This window comes from Moschus berezovskii, chromosome 1 (genome assembly GCF_049115385.1).
Source record: "Moschus berezovskii isolate FMDL1 chromosome 1, NW_MosBer_1.0, whole genome shotgun sequence".
Lineage (NCBI taxonomy): Eukaryota > Metazoa > Chordata > Mammalia > Artiodactyla > Moschidae > Moschus > Moschus berezovskii.
In genome coordinates, this window is record NC_142460.1 from 121491684 (window position 1) to 121516717 (window position 25034).

Here is a 25034-nt window from a genome sequence, read left to right on the forward strand (position 1 = left end):
AGTGCTCATTAGTTCTTAAAAATAAAGTTAGAAACAGTTCCATTTATAAGTCTGTTAATAATTTCTAATACTTCAAATCATTTCGATATTTGTGTATATTATAAAACAAAATAAAAATATCATGTGGTGTTTAAATAGGATTCTGTGCTGAGAATCCAGAAACAAAAAAGGCAGAGCATATTAACTGCAAGCAGATCATTTGCATTAAGAATTTTCAATTAAATTTTTATTTTGGTTGCTTATTTGTAATGAAATGCCTCAGAATCACTTGTGAGTGAGTGAGTGAGTGAAAGTCATGCAGTCGTGTCCTACTCTTGCAGTCCAGCCCCCATGGACTGTAGTCCACCAGGCTCCTCTGCCCATGGGGATGCTCCAGGCAAGAATCCTGGAGTGGGTTGCCATGGTCTCCTCCAGGGTATCTTTTCAACCCAATAATCGAACCAGGGTCTCCTGCATTGCAGGTGGATTCTTTGCCTTCTGAGCTACCAGATTTAAGAATAACAAAAACAATTGATGATTCAATTGTTAATGTTTCATACATGTAAACTTAATATATAAAAATGGCGTAAAAGATTTCTTAAATGATAAAATATTTATTTTAGTTGATTTCCTTAACCAATCCAATCCAGCCTTCACTCTCTCATCTATAATGTTGATATTATAATTATTTCAGTTATTATTTTTCATTTTCCTCTGAAGTAACCCTTTTCTGGGAGAGAAAAGACAACCTAATAGATCTTTCCATATTTAATTTCATGCATTCTGTGAATTTTTAATGCTAATGCTTTAAAGAATTCCTCTTATTTAAATAAGATATTTGATAAAAAGTATTCCAGATAATCTTTCTACTAAATCTTTAACAGCAAAGCTTAAAAAAAAAAGTTATTACCATATGCTCTTTAATGCCTAAAGCAAAGATCTAGTATGGAATTGAGCATCATAATGAGGTCAATCTCAATTCCATCAATGTTATGTTCTATTAAAATCAAATCCGATCACATTCCTCATTTCAACCCAGCATGGCTTGGCTTTGAGGTATGTTCAGAAATGCACTTAAATTAGAAGGAAATATTAACATTTTATCATATGAATGCCACTAATGGCTCAGAAGATTAGCAGTAACACTTTCTGAAGACTTCCTCTACTGAAAATGTACTCTTAATAATATTCTTACATATCTAACTGTAACTGCTGGATATGTGTTTCCAACTAACAAAGTTCAGGAGCTCTTGGTTAAAAATAAATAAAAGGGGCTTCCCTGGTGGTCCAGTGGTTCCCTGGTGGTCTGTGTTTCCTCCGCAGGGGGCGTGAGTTCAATCCCTGGTTTGGGAAGTTCCACACGCTGTGAGTGTGCACGTTGTTCAGTCATTTCTAACTCTTTGCAGCCCCATGGACTATACACAGACCGTGGACTGCTGCAGGCCATTATACTGGAGTGGATAGCCATTTCCTTCTCCAGGGGATCTTCCCAACCCAGGGATTGAATGCAGGTCTCCCACATTGGCAGGTGGATTCCTTACCAGCTGAGCCACCAGGAAAGTCCCTACAACATATGAGGTGTGGCTAAAAATAAAATAAAATTTTAAAAAGTAAAAGAAAGAAAAACTACTGCCAATGAAAATCCCTTAACTAGAAATCTAGTCCCATTTGCCATTTTCAGAGCTGACTGTGGCTCAGATCACAAACTCCTTAATGCCAAATTCAGACTGAAATTGAAGAAAGTGGAGAAAAACACTAGACCATTCAGGTATGACCTAAATCAAATCCCTTATGATTATACAGTGGAAGTGAGAAATAGATTTAAGGGACTAGATCTGATAGATAGAGTGCCTAATGAACTATGGATGGAGGTTCGTGACACTGTACAGGAGACAGGAAAAAAGACGATCCTCATGAAAAAGAAATGCAAAAAAGCAAAATGGCTGTCTGAGGAGGCCTTACAAATAGCTGTGAAAAGAAGAGAAGTGAAAAGCAAAGGAGAAAAGGAAAGATATGCCCATTTGAATGCAGAGTTCCAAGAATAGCAAGGAGAGATAAGAAAGCTTTCCTCAGTGATCAATCCAAAGAAATAGAGGAAAACAAGAGAATGGGAAAGACAAGAGATCTCTTCAAGACAATTAGAGATAACAAGGGAGTATTTCATGCAAAGATGGGCTCAATAAAGGGCAGAAATGGTAGGGACCTAACAGCAGAAAATATTAAGAAGAGGTGGCAAGAATACACCGAAGAACTGTACAAAAAAATTCTTCAAGACCAAGATAATCACCATGGTGTGATCACTCACCTAGAGCCAGAAATCTTGGAATGTGAGGCTAAGTGGGCCTTAGGAAACATCACTACGAACAAAGCTCATGGAGGTGATGGGATTCCAGTTGAGCTATTTCAAATCCTGAAAGATGACGCTGTGAAAGTGCTGCACTCAATATGCCAGCAAATTTGGAAAATTCAGCAGTGGCCACAGGACTGGAAAAAGTCGGTTTTCATTCCAATCCCAAAGAAAGGCAATGTCAAAGGATGCTCAAACTACTGCACAATTGCACTCATCTCACACGCTAGTAAGTTAATGCTTAAAATTCTCCAAGCCAGGCTGAAGCAATATGTAAACCGTGAACTTCCAGATGTTCAAGCAGGTTTTAGAAAAGGCAGAGGAACCAGAGATCAAATTGCCAACATCTTCTGGATCATGGAAAAAGCAAGAGAGTTCCAGAAAAACATCTATTTCTGCTTCATTGACTATGCCAAAGCCTTTGACTGTGTGGATCAAAATCAACTGTGGAAAACTCTGAAAGAGATGGGAATTCAAGACCACCTGACCTGCCACTTGAGAAATCTGTATGCAGGTCAGGAAGCAACAGTTAGAACTGGACATGGAACAACAGACTCGTTCCAAATAGGAAAAGGAATATGTCAAGGCTGTATATTGTCACCCTGCTTATTTAACTTATATGCAGAGTACATCATGAGGAACGCTGGGCTGGAGGAAGCACAAGCTGGAATCAAGATTGCAAGGAGAAATATCAATAACCTCAGATATGCAGATGACACCACCTTTATGGCAGAAAGTGAGGAGAAACTAAAGAGCCTCTTGATGAAAGTGAAAGAGGAGAGTGAAAATATTGGCTTAAAGCTCAACATTCAGAAAACTAAGATCATGGCATCCGGTCCCATTACTTCATGACAAATAGCTGAGGAAACACAGTGGCTGACTATTTTTCTGGGCTCCAAAATCACTGCAGATGCTGATTGCAGCCATGAAATTAAAAGACGCTTACCCCTGGAAGCAAATTTATGACCAACCTAGATAGCATATTAAAAAGCAGAGACATTACTTTGCCAGGAAATGTCCGTCTAATCAAGGCTATGGTTTTTCCAGTGGTCATGTATGGATGTGAGAGTTGGACTGTGAAGAAAGCTGAGCACCAAAGAATTGATGCTTTTGAAATGTGGTGTTGGTGAAGACTCTTGATAGTCTCTTGGACTGCAAGGAGATCCAACCAGTCCATTCTAAAGGAGATGAGTTCTGGGTGTTCCTTGGAAGGACTGATGTTAAAGCTGAAACTCCAATATTTTGTCCACCTGATGTGAAGAGCTGACTCACTGGAAAAGACCCTGATGCTGGGAAAGATTGAGGGCAGGAGGAGAAGGGGACAACAGAGGATGAGATGTTTGGATGGCATCACCGACTCAATGGACATGGGTTTGGTTGGACTTGGGAGTTGGTGATGGACAGGGAGGCCTGGCGTGCTGCGGTCCATGGGGTTGCAGAATTGGACACAACTGAGCAACTGAACTGACTTGAACTGAACTTGAACAGAAAATGATGCTTCATTGAAATCATCCCTAATCGAGTGAAATACAGAGTTACATTTCTCAGGTAAGCAATGGATCATCCTCCATAGATTATCTATGAGCTATAACTAAATTTGTTTAGGAGGATTTTGGATGGGAGTGTATGGGAGGAGGGGTTTACATTTTCTCTGATGCTGAATAGGAAATAGTATAAATTCATGGTGATCCACTACTCTCTCTATCCTTGATTTGTATATACATATAGCTCATGAGGTCAAAACATCATTACTACAATCTTTCATCTTGAATTTAAAGAAGGCTCATCTCAGCAAAAACTATTTCAGAGTTAACCCAATTTCATATACCAACAAAACATATCACTGAGAACAAGGAAATATGATAGTCCTTAACTTACAATAGGAATGTATTCCTTAATACCTTATGTACTTTGAATGAGTTCAACTTCTTGAATACCTAAATTATAACCAGCACCATTCTAGATATGTCAGATATAGAGCCATGACCTAATGGAGATTGTAAGATATACCTGAAGACCATACGTGCAAGGAATTAAAGACCTTTAAACTGTAAATTCTCTTAAAGGTCATGAAGAAGGAGTCATTTTACATCTGTAGTAACTAAAGCCAGGAGAATTGAAGTGCCTTTGTACAAACCACAAAGCTAATTAACATTCTGCTGGGACAGTGTTGCTTATCTTGAATATGAACAAAAAGAAAATCTGCAGGCAGGGTTGGTGGGGTGGGGGTGAGTGGGTGGGCACATGCTGTGACACAAAATATACAAATATCAACACTGTGAAAACTCCAAGTATGAGAGAGACTCAGGGAAGGGTCAACATTTTTCTCCACATTTAAATTACTGCTGATATCACCTGTACCTGGAGCCTTAATCCCTATAGCTTAAAACAGATCAGGTGTGCATTATTCAAACCATTTTTAAACAGGGGCTCTATTCTACACATGAAGGAAACAAAAATATGTCACCCCAAAACATGCCTCTTTGACATAAAAATTATTTTGAGCTGAAGGCAATTAAGAGGCAGCAAAAGTAGGAACAGCTCTCTCTACCCTGCCCCAGCTCTGCCTAAAGGCAGGATATAAATTCTCCTTTTACTTGACAGACTGCTATCCAATCTAGAGGTGGCAGCAGAGGAATCGGTAAACAACCCAAATTTGGTAAATTCCTGCCTATATATTTATGTTCCCACAGTTCTCCACCCTTGGGATCCTAAAGTCCCTTTCCTTTGTCCTGTTGTTTCTCCATAGATGTATTATCCTTTGTTGAAAATGGTATATGAACCAGAGTTTTAAATCACCACTTTGAGCTTCTCTATATAATAAAATTTTTTCTCCTGTGTGATAAGCACTGCTTGCATTAATAAACTCTTTTCCTTTGTTAACCTCTCTTTTTGTTTGAGTTGCAGCTGAAAATCTAAGATGGGGAGAGATAAAGTTCAGCTCCCCTATGAATATAAATTCTTTAAAAGCTTGAAAAGACTTTCCCCACCCGTGAGCTCTGTAGAACTATGAACCAAAAACCTAAGCACTGAACCGGACCCCTCTGGGATGCAGGATACCACAGATTTCGATGAAACTAGGGGCTTCACCAATTCTGGGACCCTTTTAGGAATGTCTTCTCAAAGGAGTCATAGAGCTTGGTGGGCACAAATTGGCCACAAAATTCCATATTGCTTTATGAAAACAAGTGAAAGTGTGGAAAGAGAATGCAGTAAGAAGAGGGGAAGCAAGAGAATCAGAATTAGGGAACTCTAACAACGGGAACAATTTCAGGAAATTTTTAAAATTTCATAATTACTGTCCAAATATTTAAGAGTATATTCACAATACAATACTTGAACTTAGAATAAAGAACTGGTTGACAACAGGTTTTGGTTTACAGTTCCCTAACAACTCTGTTGTCAACCAGTTTTTTATTCTAAGTTCAAGTACTATATTGTGAATATACTCTTAAACATTTGGTCAGTAATTATGAAAAAATAGTTCAAATATGCATAAATTCCCTGACTTGACAAGTGGGGATAATTAGGATGAGAGCTATGGACACTCATTTTAAAAAAAAGAAAATAAGGAAAATTAGAGTAAGAGGTTTTCTTCTCTGACTCTCCACCTCCATGAAGTCTTAGAAATATACGTATTTCCCAGAGAGAAAGAGACAGAGAGATAGAGAGGGAGAGAAAGAAGGAGACGAGAGGAGAGGAGAAGGGAGGGGAGGGAGGGAGGGAGGGAAGGGAAGAGCCATAGATCCTGGGACAAAGAGTCAGTAACTCTCCATGATTCAGTCAGAACCCATTAAATGTTGAGAGGGCGCCTGGAGGAGCCATAACCTCATAACTGAAAAAGCACAGGATATTTACAAGCAGTTTCTTAAGATATAAGATATTAAAATATTTACTATGTCACACAACGATGAAAGATTACTTAATGTCATGCTCTTCATAATGGAACAAAATTCAAAAATACCCCAAATATAAAAATAATAATAAAATAGAATAAAATGTTTACTCTGGGAAAGGAAGGGCTTCACAGGTGGCTCAGTAGTAAAGAATCTGCCTCCCAATGCAGGAGATGCAAGAGAAGACAGTTCAGTCCCTGGGTCAGGAAGATCCCCTGGAGTAGAAAATGGCAACCCACTATAGTATCTTGCCTGGGTAATCCCATGGACAGAGGAGCCTGGTGGGCTACAGTCCACAGGGTTGCACAGGGTTGGACCCAACTGAATAACTGAGCAGCACATGGGAAAGAAAATAGTAGATGGAAGTTCTGAAATACAGAAAAAACTTTACTAATTTTAAGGCCTGTATATTGAATTGATATGATGTATATTTAGTGTGCTGCAATAATTGCTCTACCTTAATGTACATAAACTTTTTATAGAAAAGTATTCAGTAGATTAGTCCTTACCGTTTTCCCCCAATCCTATTTTTTCTCATTAGATCTCAAATAACTCAAACTCTAAGCTGGCTACTTGGGAGACTTTCACAAACCTAATCATTATGATAAATATACCTCACATATCTTCTGTTTTTTTGTAATTTACCATTATGGCCTTTTAAAAATTGTTTCTGAAATCCAACTGTCCTATTAAATGTTCCCTGGTGTATTAGAAAATTATTTTCTCACTACAATTAAGAAAGTTCCATTTCTCTACCTCCACTTGCCTTTACCTGAAAGACACTCAACTCTCACTCTTACCAAGCAAGACCTTTATAACTTGTGTTACTATTTCTGCGATTTCATATCTAGACCATATGTATTTTTGAAAGCCACTGTACTTTTGTTTTATTCAGGGTAGCCTTTGTTAACCTAATCATAATGACAATGTTCAAGTTAACTCTTCAAAGCATATTTTATTTTTTTTATTCTTTTTTTTTTTTGAAAGGAAGCTGAAAGAACAACTTTAATAAGGTTTCACTAATAAGGTTTTTAAAAAATTAGCTTTTAAACAACTAAAGCATGTAATTCTGGAATTAAGATAAAAGTATACAGTTACCACATTTTAGCAAAAATGATTAAAGGGGAAGATAAAGGTGAATTTTCACAGAATATACTTCTCTGAGTAGTTACAATTCACGCTGCCTCTGTGACCTAACGCCCAGCTATAAATCCTGCGTGGGATGTGCACAGCGCGCTGGGCCTCTCCGCTCAGCGGCCCGGCAGTACCGTTTGTCTGGCTTTCTGCAGCTCTGCTTTGAGATCTCTACATTCTTTCCTCATCAGCTCCACTTCCTGTTCCAAACCATGGATCTTCAGGTTGCAGCTTAACTTTTCCACCTCCCAGTTTGATGAAGGAGGATTTAAATTTCTTATCACCTGCTGAGTTTCCACCTCTGTCCTCAGTTGGAGGAGTTCCACTTCTTTAGATTGTAGCTGTTCAGTCAACACTTTCAAAGATTCAGAGTTGTCTTTATTCATTTTATCCAGTTTGTTCTTCAGATTATCCCTATCAATGCAGACCTCTCGGTACGCATGATAGGCTTTATTTACTTGTTCCCGTCCCACAGAGCTTGTTTCGTCATCCTTTCGAGCTCCTATAAGCTTTTCTTCCAAAATTCTGATTCTTTTTTTTAAGAAAGAGTTCTCTTTCTCTGAATCCTTAAGTCGTTTTTTGATGTCTTCATATGCAGTGACAAGGGCAAAATGTGAAGCAACAGATTCATCTCCTGAATATACTGAGACTGGAGTCACTGGGTCTCTCCTGTGGGCTTTTTCATGATTCAGAATACAGATATCATCTTCCACCAGTGCATCCATGACAGCCAGAACACAGGCTCCGTGGGGCCGCCGAGTTTCGATTCCCCGGTGTCTGGAAGCGGACCGACAACAAACCGGGTCGCCAGGGGTCACCGCGGGCTTCCGGTTTCCTCGAAGACACAGCCGCCTCCCTGGCGAACGCAGCTGCTCCGGGAACGCCGCGGAGGGACGCCCATTTCTCCTGCCCCGGCGAGGCCGGGGCCGGCGCGCCCGGCTAGCGGGCTGCGGCCCCGTAGGCTCTGGAAGGAGGGCCGAGCCGCTGCCGAAGAAGACCGGCAACCCGGCCTCGTCAGCGCCCGCCCGGGCGGCCTCAAAGCATATTTTAATACCAATTACTAGTTCTCTATCCATTAATGTGACAAGGCTACAAATTCAGTGCTCTATATTATTTTCCTCCTATTCTGGATACTCAAAAATTTTAAAGTTTCCAAAATTTCATACCTTGCCATTATCCGTGATTTCAAACCTAGATTTTTACAATCTGAGAAAAATGTTTATAGGGCAAGATGAAGAATATAACCTTTAATGGTAAATTTTTAACAAACTATTCTAAAGGAGATCAATCCTGGGTGTTCATTGGAAGGACTGATTGCTAAAGCTGAAACTCCAATACTTTGGCCACCTCATGCGACCAGTTGACTCACTGGAAAAGACTCTGATGCTGGGAGGGATTGGGGGTGGGAGGAGAAGGGGACTACAGAGAATGAGATGGCTGGATGGCATCACCTACTCGATGGACATGAGTTTGAGTGAACTCCAGGAATTGGTGATGGACAGGGAGGCCTGGCGTGCTGTGATTCATGGGGTCACAAAGAATCGGACACGACTGAGCGACTGAACTGAACTGAACTGATACCTAAGATGAATCAGGTAAAATTAATTTACAAATAAATATGCTTGTTTGCCAAAGAATGAAGATTTACTCAAGGACCTATTAGCAACTTATGGGAATAAAAGTACAAATGAAATAAAAAGGAAAAGGAAGAGATGATAAAACCACTTGTTTTCCAGAACTCTAGTCATGTTACACACACACACACACACACACACACACACACACACAAGACATAGAAAGACACTTATACACACCTATCCACCTATCCTCACATTACACACTTCTATCAACTTAATGTCCTTTGAATTAATTTTATGACATAGTGTGTTAGGGATGGGAGACAGAATGGAACCCTTCAATACAGTAAGCAGCTCTCTGCTGGAATTGTAAGCAACCCCTAAGTCTTCAGAGAACCACAAAGCTTTGCAAATTTCATTGATTTCTTTGATTGATGTAAATTGCAAGTGACTCTGTATTGTGTCAGGCAACTCTCAAATGGTTCCAGCTGACTCTGCAATGAGCCTCTACATGGTCCAAAGCACTAGGAGGAACATGTCACATCTTTAACCTCAAGCAATAGAGCTCAATCTGCCTTGTTTTAAATTAAACACCCCGTAAGTAATTGTACTCAAGATTTGAAAAGTTTTTGCTTCCTTAAACAGCAAGAACATGCACTAATAGCATTGCCTTTTATAATTTTGAGAATAAAACCCATTTGGGAGACCTGAGAAAATAGGCAGCCTTCAAGGTGGAGGCCTCAAAGCAAGAATGAAAACATGAAAGCTGTTCTGGACGGCTTTTGACATCTTAGAATACAGAATAATGGTCTCAGCTCCTGTCCTCATTCCTCCTGTGATCAGAGCTCCATTTGCAGTTAATGGCAACTCCTTCCATAGGAGGTCTTTCTGAACAGTGAATTCTGAACAGAATGATAGAACTGAAAAGCATCACTGAATATAGTCTCTGGGTTGTTCACCACTTGCATGTTCATGGACAAAGGGGAGAAGAGAAGCAATACAATCAGCAGGTATTCCAAGAAGCAAGCAGGCCTGAGAACGTATCCAAATGATAGTGAGCAACGAAGATACAACCGTCACGCCATGAGGTTCAAATCCTGGCTACCTCACTTACTAGCTACACAATCTTGGGAGTGTTTCTTAATCTCTCTGAACCTGGCTTCTGACTTTTTTTTTTTTTTTTGGCCTGAGTATGATGATAATTCCTATGTTGCATGGCCATTATGATTATCGTGTCAGATAACGAAGTCTATAAAACACCTAGGACTGGACCATGAACTCAGAAAGGGTTCAATAAATGGTAACCGCATGATGACACTGGCAGTGATGATGATGAAGAGAATGATGACATATGATGACCACTGTCATTAAGACTATTCACAGTCCAGGCTATTATGCTGCTTCTGACCCTGGCACTTTTATATACCCTATTTGCTTCCTCCTATCAGTTTCAAAAAAAAAAAAAAATCATACTTCATCATGAGAAAGTGGCCAAAACAGTAATGCCTTCAGGGAGACAGCACTAAACACAACTGATCTGGATACACTGCTTCTATTCTTCACATTAACTAGAGCAAAAGGTAGATGACTTGGTGAAAGCCACACGGAGAAGCTGAGTTATAAAATGGGATTTAAAGATGCTTAGGTTTCCACATATTCCAGACACTGTGCAAAGGAATAAGGCTGGATTTAAGACATCGTTATGGGCCATAGAAATATTCTCAGTCTAGACTTGAAGCTACACCAAAATTGTGGCAAGAGCTGTAACAGAAATATGTACAAAATTCTGTGAGAACACAGGAGGGAGACATTAATTAAATCATGGGAAAACAGAAGGAGAAGTTTCATGGAACATTTCCGTTATAAAATAACATCTGAGTTGGACCTCAAAGGGTGAGTACAAAAAGTTCCCTGAGAGGATCTTCCCACAACAGCCTGTCATCATATTGACACTAGCAAACCATCTCCAAGGAGTACTCCCCAATATTCAGACGGCTCCCACTGAAATGGCAATAGATTATTATATACAAGCCAATAAAGGACAAAGAAGTAGAGAGGAGTAGCTTATGTTTAGTGTTTTATTTGTCCCAAGGGTGACTTTTAATCCAAGCTAGGCTGGACAAATATCAACATCAAAAACCTCAGATAAGCAGATGACACCACCCTTATGGAAAAAGTGAATAAGAACTAAAAAGCCTCTTGATGAAAGTGAAAGAGGAGAGTGAAAAAGTTGGCTTAAAGATCAACATTCAGAAAACTAAGATCATGGCATCTGGTCCCACCACTTCATGGCAAATAGATAGAGAAACAGTGGAAACAGTGGCAGATTTTGTTTTGGGGGGCTCCAAAATCACTGCAGATGGTGACTGTGGCCATGAAATTAAAAGACACTTACTCCTTGGAAGAAAAGCTATGACCAAACTAGACAGCATATTAAAAAGCAGAGACATTACTTTGCCAACAAAGGTCCTTCTAGTTAAGGCTACAGTTTTTCCAGTAGTCATGTATGGATGTGAGCTGCTGCTGCTGTTAAATCGCTTCAGTCGTGTCCAACTCTGTGCGACCCCATAGACGGCAGCCCACCAGGCTCCGCTGTCCCTGGGATTCTCCAGGCAAGTACACTGGAGTGGGTTGCCATTTCCTTCTCCAGTGCATGAAAGTGAAAAGTGAAAGGGAAGTTGCTCAGTTGTGTCTGACTCTTCGAGACCCCATGGACTGCAGCCTACCAGGCTCCTCCGTCCATGGGATTTTCCAGGCAAGAATACTGGAGTGAGTTGACATTGCCTTCTCAAGTGGATGTGAGAGTTGGACTATAAAGAAAGCTGAGTGCCGAAGAACTGATGCTTTTGAACTATGGTGTTGGAGAAGGCTCTTGAGAGTCCCTTGGACTGCAAGGAGGTACAACCAGTCCATCCTAAAGGAAATTAGTCCTGGGTGTTCATTGGAAGGACTGATGCTGAGGCTGAAACTCCAATATTTTGGCCACCTGACGTGAAGAGCTGACTCATTGGAAAAGACACTGATGCTGGGAAAGATTGAAGGTGGGAGGAAAAGGGGACGACAGAGGATGAGATTGTTGGATGGCATCACCGACTCAATGGATATGAGTTTTAGTAAACTCCAGGAGTTGGTGATGGACAGGGAGGCCTGGCTTGCTGCAGTCCATGGGGTCACAAAGAGTTGAACACAGCTGAGTGAATAAACTGAACTGAACTGAACTGAGACCTGATAATGTGAGCACAGTGGCAATCGGGGGTGCTAACACAAGCCCAGGTGGTGGTCAGACTACATTTGTTTCTCTGTGGTGGCATTGCTGGGTGGTTAAATGAATCAGTGATTGCAAATTGCTTTGAAAATACACAATACTGAATAAAGGCCATGAATTACTGTTGTTCAATTTACTCAGACAAACTCGTCTCCAGACAGAAGGTCCCTGAATGACAGACTATGTTTAAAGACATTTAGGAGCTTTCTTTTTCACAACAAAGATGATTTTTTTTAGCTAGATTTATTCTAAAACCATCATAAAGCCTAAGGATAATCTCTTTTAAATGCCATTATAACAGAATAAATCTGAAATTGCTTGTAAATGCCACTTACAGGGAACTTTAGGAAAAAAAAATGCATTAAACTAAAACATTTTGCCATATCACCTTAAAAATAAATTACAAGAAAAAGGAAGCCTCCCATGGGAATGGTAGCCGTGATAGCTGAGAGGAAATAAGAAGAAACAAATTACAGGTATATAACCCATGTAAACATACAGAGAACATTCTCTGCAAAAGATGATGGAAAAACTGCTAAAAGGAACTCGCATTTTATAATAATCAATCATTGGCTTTCCTGGTGGCTCAGATGGCAAAGAATCCCCCCGCAATATAGGAAACCCAAGATCGAACCCTGGGTTAGGAAGCTCCCCTGAAGAAGAAAATGGCAACCTACTCCAGTATTCTTGCCTGGAGAATTCCATGGACAGAAGAGCCTGGCAGGCTTCTGTCCATGAGGTCGCCAAGAGTTGGACACAACTAAGCGACTTACACTTTCATTTTTTTCACTGTATTTCACATGGTTTTTAACAATGTTCCTATATCTCCACCAACTGTATCCAACATTTACAAAAGGTTAAGTAGAATGTGATTAGCTATATAAAAATGGTAGTTATATTGATATGTCCTACATTGTTATACTTTCTAGTTTACACAGTAAATTTAACTAATTCAATATAAAATGTACTGTGATAGGACAGGTATAACACATTTTTTAATTTTAAATTTTAAAAATTTAAACAAGCAATTGAGGTGATAAGAGGTTATATGACTAGAAAGGTTGGAATCCCAGAGCAGATAAGTGTCATAATCTAGGCAACAAGTTATTCTGATTTCTAGGCTACTAACCTAATGGCATTATTTTCATACACTGAGAAGATTTTGTAAAAAGTCTTTATTCAAATAGCAGACAAGCTCTAAAAGAAATAATAAAATAGATCACTTTTGATGTTATATTATCCTTAGTATTTTAGTACTTAACTTTTTATTTTTTAAATTTATTTATTTTAATTGGAGGCTAATTACTTTACATTATTCTATTGGTTTTGCCATACATTGACATGAATCTGCCCCGGGTGTACATGTGTTCCCCATCTTGAACCCCCCTCCCACCTCCCTCCCCATCCCACCCCTCGGGTTCATCCCAGGACACCAGCCCCGAGCATCCTGTATCATGCATCGAACCTGGACTGGCGATTCGTTTCACATATGATAATGTGCATGTTTCAATGCCATTCTCCCAAATCATCCCACCCTCGCCCTCTCCCACAGAGTCCAAAAGACTGTTCTATACATCTGCGTAAATAACAAAAACTGTTTTAAGAAAAATTATATTTACATAATAAAATGGAGAGGTAACACAAGTCTTTCTCAAGCTGTATTCCTTGGCACAATCATTCCATAAGATGCCAGTAAGTGTGTATGAAAAAAAGATTTTACAGTAAAATATACTTCAGAAATACTGCTTAGTAAGTCTTTTCTTTCTGACTCTCAACCTATTTTAATATGCAAAAAATGCTGGGAACATCTACAACCAGAAACCTATGGCCTCCAAAATTCACATATTGCACCTCAGTGCTTCTTAAAATGGAGTATAAATTTACTTGAGTTAAAGTTGGACTACCATGTGACGGACATATCCTAAATTACAAAATAAGTATGGTACCCACTTCTAGTGTGACAATTTTGATTGTTATTTTGCTAAAGAATAAGAGATGTAAACATAATTTTTAAATTAAAACGAAGAAAAGGCTATTACTTCAAAGCACTTTTGCTCTACCCAACAGCTAGAAGCCACTTCCCTCTGCCATGAAGATGACTTCCACAGAAATCTTTGAGAAGGAGTGCAATCTGCAATCTGGGGAGAACTAGCATGTCCAGCATTGAAAACAAGTTATATGCCTTTTAGGTTTGGATTTATCAGTTATAAATAAAAAGGAACAAAATATGTCTAAAATAACACACTGTGTTAAAGAAAGTTTGTTTGCCCACTCTGTCTTCTGCAAGAAACCACATATTTCACTGTCACCATGAATGCATACTGTAGTCTTAGTTATCCAGATTTAAATAAGTTCAGGTATGAATCTTTCCCATTCGTTTCAGGGTAAGCATTCATTTCTGTGAACTAGCAATTTGCTTAGAGCAAGTTGGAGATGAATTAGCAACATTGAAAAGAAGTTTCGACCATTCCTAAGGAAGCTGCTTAGTAACCTAAATATTGAGAGAAATGGATCCCTTTGTTTCTTGAACACATACCTTGGTATTAGAAATTACAGTAAGAGTTGTAATGTATGTGAAGTTGTCCTATATGTCTCCAGTTTGAAATTTTGAATATGGGATTTTTCTGAACCAAAAACATGTAGAAAGAAAAGAAAATGCAATTATAATGCTGTACACTGAAGTCCAGAGATCTATAATTTGATTCCTGCTTTGCCTTAAACTAGCTGTCATTTAATTTACTCAGTTCCTTTAACTAAACTGTGACAATATTTTTTGATATGATCATACAATTCATTGCTGATGCCCAGCAACACACACATACACCAAATCTAACATCAGAATGGAAAGCACAATAAAGAGGCTTACCTAAGACTTGGATTTTTCCAAAATATGATTCAAATATTAAGTGGTGTCTCACATACAGTAGGCATTCAACAACTAACCAGTAGCTGAACTGATATGGTAATAATGGAACAAATATTTTTAAAAAGAGGCACCAAATCAAAAAGGCTAAAGAAATGGTAGCTAGCAGGCATAAAAGAAGGATGACAAAGAAGCAGTGTAAATAGAGATTAGAAACAAAATGAAGTGGGGCCTGCTAATTACTGATAAGGAGACAGAAAGAACACTGAGAAATTGTGAGTGAGTCTGTGGCCTGAAATTTCACACACAATAAAACCTTCAGGACCTCAGTTGATCTGAAAGGGGTACTTTAACATCAATAAATACATAAATGTAAGAACTAAAATGGGGAGAACCAATTCTTATTTGAAGAAATTTTAAAGATTCCATCAGATGAAGAAGGCAAGAGATTAATTTCCCACAGATTGAAATTTTTGTACTGCCTGAGCTTTTACCTTATGTGTGAACTGCTTTTCTGTTCATTTCTTTCCTTTCCTTCTTTCTCTTTAGCTTTTTTAAAAAATTTTTCTGGTAAGATAATTTTTAGAAAGAAAAATTTCAGTATCATAGCCTCAGTTGACTAATTTCTTTAAATATATGCATTCATCTTAATAAATGTGGAAAATAATTAATTTAGGAGTGAAGTCTGGCATAAATATGCCAAACTGAATCCATAATTAGTTTCTTTCATAAAATAACTGCATGATAGGATAGAATAGGAAAATGAGTATCTTCAGGATTTCAATACTATAGTGATTCAAAAAATCCAACAGATCAGTACATTATTGTGAGAGTTTAGACCAATTTCCTAGGAGTTCAGGCAATTGCAAAATTAGAGGGCACAGTCTCCAAATGTGCCCTTACTCTGACACTAACTGCAAGTTTGGGGTATTACAAAACCACCCACAGGCTCAATAATCCTCTAGAAGGGCTCTCAGAACTTCCTGAAAGAAGCTATACTCATAGTTACAGCTTATTACAGAGAAGGAAACAGATGAAGACCAGCCAAGGGAGGAAGCAGAAAGGGTGGAGTACAGGCAAATATCAGATATGGGGCTCCCATTATTTTCTACCTGTGTTCCTCTGCTGGCAATGGTGGGTGACAACATGCAGTGTTGTCCACAAAGGAAGTTCACCCAAGTCTCAGTGTTCAGAGATTTTATTGGGGCTCCATTATGTAGTAAAATTAATTGATTATTCACACGGTTGACTTCCATCTCATTGTTGACTGGTACCATGTGACTCAAAGCCCCCACCCTAAATCACCTGTCATTCCCATATCACAGATATAACCAAAATTATTAAGCAATACATATAAAAGTACTTCAAAATGTAATTACTCTACAAACAAGAGCTAGTATCAGGTTTTTTTTTTCCTGTAGACTTTCTTTTTAAAAATTAGACAAGTTCTACCATAAAGAAAATAAAAGAAGCATCATGCTATAATTTAATCATGATTTAAAATACAGAATTTATTTTAATTATTAATGATAAATTGACAATTTTATAATAAAATATTCAATGTTAATAAACTACTAATTGCATTCATCATAATATAATGACACAACTTTTAAAAAGTGATTTTTTTATATCTGATACAATATCTTGATTGTACAAAGAGAAAAAATGTTACTGTATAGGACATAATAATTTAGTCTATGACACCTTCTCTTTAATGTTTACCAAGGGGCTACCTTTGACTATAGATATTCTATATATTAGCGCTCTGTATAAAATTTCTAACTTTTAGGAATGAGGAGGTTAATGTTATCTAGAAGTAATATGAAAAACATAGAAAAAATAATTTTTAACAACTTCACATATTTTAAGAAATTCCATTTTAAAAATTTAGCTGGTAAGTATAATATGACAGCACATTACTTTGAGCATATGACTAAAGGGAATGTATAATAAAATTGTTACAACTCAGAGTTTTCAAATCATGCATAAATTCCCCTTGTTAATTCTATCAAACCTAGGAACTTTGCATTGTCATTTATTCCCTTAACTTGAATAGCAATCCAGTAGATGCCACAGAGATATAAAACCTTACAATGAAGCCTTTAAATGGAGAAAGCCACAGGATGATCTGTAAGTAAATGCATGAAAGAGTAGTCAAGCTATATGAATGTTTGCTTGGGTAAGAAATGCAAAACAAAAGACAGTGAGATGGATCCAAGAACACTCAATGGATTGGTGATGCTGTCACTGTACCTTTAGATGTATGGAGTCTGAAGCAGCATAGAGGAAAGATGAGGGCTTAGAGGTAGGGCTACTGAAGTCTGTTCACACACTGGTCCCAGTCATGAAGGTAACCCTGATCCAGATGCTCACCTTACCTTGTTCAAAAGTGAATACAAGACCTGAGTTCAGTTCTAGAACTTGAATCTTGAACCAAACAACACAAAGAACAAAGAATTTCCTTCTTAATAGCAATTATGTGTAATCTCAGGGCTGATGTAGGTCCAACTGTTTCTACGATTAGGTTTCCTGTTGTTCCTTCAATTTTCTGGGCAACCCTCATAACATTTCAGTGTGTGTGTGTGTGTCTGTATGTGTGCGCGCTCAGTCGTGTCTCTTTGCAGACCCATGGACTATAGCCCATCAACACGGAATTTCCTAGGCCAGAATACTGGAGTGAGTTGCCATTTTCTACTCCAGAGGATCTTCCCAGCCCAGGGACTGAATCTGCATCTCCTGGATCAGCGGGCAGATTCTTTACCACTGCGCCACCCAGGAAGCCCCCAGCAACATTCTCACTTCTACTTAAGTAAGAAGTGGTTTCTGATGCTTCCAATCAAAGAGCCCTGACTGAAACAGTTCCTTTATCAAAAAATGGTACTGATATCTTTGGTCAAGGATATGTCAAGGTAAATAAATAATGCAACTTTTTACATGCACTTGACATTCACCTCAGTTCCGTAAGAGGTCTGAAAAGTTCATGAAGACATGGTTTCCATTACCCAGTATGGTTTAAATATGGCCAGGGAGACAGAAATCACACATGGGAAATGATTATAAAACTATGAATAATTGAACTACTAAAAATAAAAAAAATCCAATTTTCTGTGCAATAGCAGTTTTGGAAATGAAGAGAATGGAATACTGGGGACTTTCTAGAAAATCAAGATTGAGTACTTTGAAAGGAAAATCAAAATGGAGTTGATGTTGCTAAGAGCGCTCTCTTAAATGGAGCCAGGAGGCCATTAAGGAAGTGTGACTTATGCACTTTCTCAGCCTACTGACCTGATGAAATCATCCAGAACACCTGCCAGAAATTCAAGATACTTATCCGACCCTTACCCTAAAATAACTCATGATTCCTTAAGGACAAATATTTTCTGACTAGCTTCGAGTTAATAAAAATTCTCGCCAGGCAACTTTTAATAACCTAGTGGCTTTCTGTCTTTATAAGCCTCTGACTCTTTCCTTTCTTCAAAACAAACTTTCAGCTTACCGAAATCTGGGTCTCTCAAGCTTCAATTCTTAAAACCCCAAATAAACTATCCTCTCTTTTTCAGCCTCCCACATTATTTTGGTTGACAGTACAAACTGGAATCTAAATAAATGACCCCTGTTATTAGGAGTATTACACATGTTGTCTCTCAGTATCTGGGGGGGACTGGTTTCAATTCCCCTTCAGAGGCCAAAAATCTGTGGATGTCAAGTGCCTTAAATAAAATGGCATAGTTTCATTTTTATTAATGACTGAGAATTTGCAGCCACATGGATGGACCTAGAGAGTGTCATACTGAGTGAAGTAAATTAGACAGAGAAGGAGAAATATTGTATGACATCCCTTATATGTGGAATTGAAAAAGAAATTATAGAAATGAACTTACAAAACAAGAGACTCACAGACTTAGAAAACAAACTTACGGTTGCTGAGGGGAAGAATCAGTTAGGGACTTTGGTAAAGTCATGTAAATACTGCTATATTTAAAATGGATAATCAGCCAGGACCTACTGTAAAACACATGGAAGTCTGTTCAATGTTATGTGTCAGCCTGGATAGGAAGGGGTTTGGGGGAGAACGGATACATATATATGTATGGCTGAGTCTCTTCACTGTTCCCATGAAACTACTACAACATTATTAACTGAAAGTGTTTATTAAAACATGAAAGAAAAAAAAAAGAAATAAATGGTTTTGCAGCACTGAAGAGATTATAGAAAGTAAATAAGCTAGATCAGAAAAAAAAAAAATAAAGTTTGGAAAAAATGGCATAGTATTTGCATATATTCTCTGTACATCCTTCAGTCTACTTTGAATTATCTAGATTACTTATAATACCTGATACAAATGTAAATGTTTGCCAGTGCAGCAAATTCAAGTTTTGCTTTTTGGAAATATCAGGATTTTTTTTTTTTATATTTTTGATTTGTGGTTGGTTGAACCCACAGATGCAGAAACAGTGGATACAGAAGGCTGAATGTAAATTAATTTCAATGAAGAAAAATATATAGTACATACATTTAAAGAAGGTGATAAAATCCATACTGTCAAGAAATGGCTTTGGAGGGGTATACTGAAGAGTCAAGTCTCCACTGATAAAACGCACATTAGGAACACAGTTTTGGAAAGGAAGAGAATGGTTGGCAGTGCTTGAGTTCCCTTGAAAAGGTACACATAAACAATCTTACCTCTGCTCACCTCCAGACACACCTTAATCAAAAGCTCTGCCCAGTCTTCAGAAAAGAAATGAGCCAGAAGCTAGCATGGAAAGGTAACAGGAGAGACACCCGGAAATGAGAAGGTGAAAAAAGGACCTACAAGAGAGGAGTGAAAAGAATGGGCCTGTTTAGCGTAAAAGAAAGCAGAGGCAGTAATTCAACAGCTTAGAAAGTTAATATATCAAGATGCCAGAGGTGATAGATTTGCCACTGATGCAAAATACAAAGTAAAAAATAATGACAACTGACAACAATGAATGTTGACGAACACCATTAAGTCTTGGTTTTTGAAAGGATTTAATCCCTTTAACTTGCAGAGGAGAGATTTTGTTTTGTTTTGTTTTAAGGGTTCTACCAGACATAAGTTTTCATGCCCTTCGGATTTTATACAGGGCTTGATTGAGGGATAAGCCACTCCCTGAGGAATCTGTCTACAGAGGTTCTGAGCAGGACAGGACAATCTAGGGAGACTGAGAAAATTTCACTTAAAAGATTTACTCTCAGATTCAATGTTGTTTGTGGTTCAAAACACATACAATAATGAGCATGGTGACTATATAATCTATTATCTTATCCTAGACTCTTCTGAGAGTACAGGGGGTTGTTAACCCAGGTGGCACAGTGGTAAAGAAGCCACCTACCCATGCAGGAGATGCAAGAGATGCAAGTCAGGAAGACCCCCTGGAGTAGGAAATAGCAACCCACTCCAGTATTCTTGCCTGGGAAATCCCATGGACAGAGGAGCCTGGTGGGTTACAGTCCATGGGGCTGCAAATAGTGGGACACAACTGAGTGACTGAGCATGCATGCTAATAATTTTGTTAAAACAAGGTGCAAACCGTAGAGATATACAGTCATGTTGCATGCTTCCGAGGAAGGGAGGAGGAGTCAGGCTCCCAAAAAGGATTCCCCCAAGAGTAATAGTAGTTTGGGCAGGTACTTGATTCCCCAAGTATTAATATTATGTAGGCTTGGGGGCAGAGTCCATTGCTCAGGACAGCTTCCAGAGGGGTAGATCCCTTCTCTGCAGCCCTTGTCCCTCAGCTTAACTTGTCAAAATACACTGAACACATAGCTCAAGAGTGTCAACAGGGCATTAAAATGTTTGTTGAATTTACAATATCAAAATAGATTTTGAAAAGTAAGAAGAGATTCTGGAAAGCAAGATATTTTCTCTAAAGCTCCCATCTACATAACTAAGCTTCCCCTCTCTTCACAAATATTTCCCCTGAAAACCCCCAACTTTTGTCCCCACCAAGGTTTTGTCAGTTGCCTTGCCCTCATTTCATTATGGCTCTTAAATCCTGAAGCTACTGAAGAAAGCCTCTTATATATTCATAGCTGCACCAAGTCAGGCAGAGCCTCCTGGAGCCCATATTATACTAACCTAAGAAAGCATCTGAAACACATCTGGCTCCGTCAGTGAGCCTGGGAGATGCAGGGAGTGGGAGCTGAATCGCCCAAGTTGATTATGGTTAACTGCTGGTACCAGGCCACTTCCAAACCACGACTGGACCTGTTCATTCTATATTCAGCCAGAGACAAAGAGATAGTGTGTGGAGACATGTAATTTGCCCCAAAGAGAGATTTGAAAGGTTAACGTGACAGCAAAAGAAAACTCTGAGGAGGAAGTTTAAAGCTTTGCTTGTCTCCAAGTGATCACCTAGCAGTAAGGGATCAGGAATTGATGAAATTTAACTTTTCTCATCTCTCCCCTGTGAAGAGGGAGGCAAATGAGTAATCAGAGGAGGGCTCCAGATGATGGGGTAGTGATCACCTGAGCGGTAAGCAAACAGACTTGCTCCTGAGCCCAAAGAAAGCTCAGGGCAAGGAGATCTCATAATACCAGGAGCCTGCGATTTCACTACCTAACAGTTCTGTAGAAAATCCAAGGCAGGGATGGCAGAGGTCAGGTGGCTGGCTCGTGCCCTCCCTTGGTGACAGCTCCAGGCAATTTCACCATCCAGCTGTTCTGTTTTTCAAAACTAAAGTAATTGGAATTGAACTACAGAGCTTTGCTAAAACCCTAGCAATTAACAGTGCCATTTCCCAAATTGCACTGTAACGGGAAAGTGTCCATCAATCAACCCAGTGAAATAACACATTTTCTCACCAGATGTGAGATTTAATATCTTCATAACTCTCCAGATTTACCACTTATGAATTGTCAGCCTTGCCTGGAGCTCTGAGAATTAATGGACTACATCTCTGCTATGCAAGGATAGTTTACAGTTGTAAAATATCCCCACCTTCTCTTTAGATATATTTACCAAAATGGTCTTCTTTAAGATGTAATCAGAAAACATGCTAGATGGGAAAATTTCATTTCTATTTGCAGCGTTATATATTATCATTGTCTAGATAAATACAGTTTACAGAGTCTCAGCGCCACATGCTCTTGTAACAGGAATAACCAGTTTATCACTGGCAGCGGACAATAAATTACAGTGCAAAGATGCAATGGCTTCAAGTTTGAAACTTTAGAGTAATTTTATAGCTTTTTTGGGAGACAGACCCAAAATATTCTAAGTTTCTAACTCTGTATGTATATACAGGTCCTGCTGTTCTTCCTGGACTAAGAAGAGAGATTAAAGCGTCCACATATGTTCATCCTGTCACTGTGGTTATCAGGTATTTCAGTTCTCATTTTAGCTTTCACTCCGATCTTGAACATCTGAGCCATAGCTCGGATGAAGCTGCCTCCTGAAAGCAACTCAGGCAGATTCCTGTGATGCCTGAACCTCCAACTTTTCAGGTCTGGAAAATTAGTCTTGCTTCCACCCACAGGGGAAAATATTATAACAGTGAAGGTCACTCCACAGGCCTTGCATGGACTGAATTCATTTAAGAAATTATTTTTCTTCTACTGTGTTGTTCCAGGGCCTGTGCAGTAATACCTGCAGGGTACCAAGTGGGTATAGAGGGGGAGAGGCTGCAGGAGAATTGGGTATAGGGGTTGTGGTGGCAGTTAGGGATGGTTTCCTACAGGAGACAATGTCTCAGCTTGTCTTCCCATCACAAAGCCTATATGTTGTCAGACACTGGAGGTGTTGAAATGATCATAGTATTTTAGAAAAAAAAGTCATAGGATTTCTAGCATTCTAAGGAACTCAGAGACCACAGATTTCATTTCCTAATTTCATAGATACATAAAATGATTCAGTGAAAACTGTCAATCACACCATTGCATCAGCTGTTAAAACTCACTTGGCATACTGTGTTATCCTAAATAATCTGTCATTCATTCCCAACTCATAACATTTAATTCTCCTTGACCATTTTAGTTGGTTTTAGAAGTTAATATAACTTTTTTCTTTTTCTTGGAAGAAGGAAACAGCAGATGTGAATGGATCATTATTTCCAAAGAATAAAATAATATATCTCTGCATGTTTTATTCTATTTAGAGATTAAAATCATAAAGCAATAATTATATATTAAAAAATAGTTCAAAAAAACAGACTGATGGAATAGAACAAAGATTGATAAAATTCAAGATTGATATAATTCAAATGATTATAATAATCTCCAACAATAGAGAAATAAATTACTCTTTAGTAAATAGCGTTGGGCCAATGTGATATCAGTATAGAAAAAATAAATCTTAGAGTCATTTCTCATACTACACAGTGTATTAATTCCAGATGAGTCAGAGTTGAACATTTTATTGAGAACTAGGGGAAAAAAAAACAAAACACAGTTCCTCTTCAGCTACCAAGAAGAGATAAATTCCTAATACTGAAAAAATGGAGTCTATTAGAATCTCATCAGAGGCAAGATGGATGAGCACAGATATATAAAACTAAAGAATCTGATCTACAACACATAAAAAAATAAAGCAACATAATGAGATCATGTAATAAATATACTGATATCTGATTAAAACATATTATCATACACACCCACACACTCACACACACACTTGTGTGTGTATAAAGAATTGACCTGTTATACAAATCAATACTCAGGGGCTTCCCAGTGATTGGGACTCCACACTTTCACTACAGAGAGCCCAAGTTTGGTTCCTTATCAGGGAACTAAGATTCCACATGTCATGTTGTGCTCAAAAATAAAACAACAAAAAACAAACAATAAATACCAAATCAGTACCCAGGCAGTGCTTCACAAATAAAGGGGCTACACAAAAGTTCACAAGAATAGTGAGGTAGAGAACTATCATAAGGGGGGTTAAAACATAGCCATACAAACAATTAAAAATAATAACCAAAATAACACTAAGGTATCTTTGCATAATTCTGCTTCCCAGGTGGCTCAGTGGCAAAGAATCCACCTGCCAATGCAGGAGATGGGGATTCAATCCCTGGGTCAGGAAAATTCCCTAGAGAAGGAAATGGCAACCCACTCCAGTATTCTTAACAGAAAAATTTAATGGACAGAGGAGCCTGGTGGGCTACAGTCCAATGGGGTTGCAAAGAGTCAGACACGACTGAGATATGCAGGTACATTTTTTGCATAGCTGTTGGAGAAGACTCTTGAGAATCCCTTGGACTGCAAGGAGATCCAACCAGTCCATTCTAAAGGAGATCAATCCTGGGTGTTCATTGGAAGGACTGATGCTAAAGCTGAAACTCCAATACTTTGACCACCTCATGCAACGAGTTGACTCACTGGAAAAGACTCTGATGCTGGGAGGGATTGGGGGCGGGAGGAGAAGGGGACGACAGAGAATGAGATGGCTGGATGGCATCACCGACTCGATGGACATGAGTCTGAGTGAACTCCGGGAGTTGGTGATGGACAGGGAGGCCTGGCGTGCTGTGATTCGTGGAGTCGCAAAGAGTCAGACACGACTGAGCGACTGAACTGAACTGAACTGAACTGAACGGAGATGGCAAATAAAATTTTAAAATACTAAAGTTCAGTAGAGATGAAGGCAAAAAGAGAAAGGGGCAACTGAGGATGAAATAGGTAGCAGCATCAACTCAATGAACACAAATTTGAGCAAACTCCAGGAGAGAGTGGAGGACAGAGGTACCTACCTGGCATGTTATAGTCTGTGGGTCCACAGAGTCAGACATGAGTTAGCAACTAACCAACAATAACAACAAAGTTCAAAGTGGGACTTTAAGAAATTTGAATGTATACTTCAGGGTCACCGAGACCAGTCTATGGCTGGATCAGACCAGCAACATATTCTTCCTCACAGTTTTCAAAAAGACTTTCAATATTTTGTCAATGCTGAATAGTTGTGAGATCTCCTCTAAAATCTGGATTTCTAGAGTCTCCATAAATTTTTGAAAT

The 25034-nt window shown here is 38.8% G+C and overlaps 1 protein-coding gene and 1 pseudogene across 1 annotated transcript in view; both read right to left on the bottom strand.

Annotated features, from left to right (window-relative positions):
• LOC129551748 (uncharacterized) overlaps window positions 1-25034 on the bottom strand; it is a 691626-nt gene that overhangs the window by 373947 nt on the left and 292645 nt on the right. The window lies entirely within an intron of this gene.
• On the bottom strand, window positions 7269-8138 carry LOC129545752 (5-azacytidine-induced protein 2 pseudogene; annotated as a pseudogene).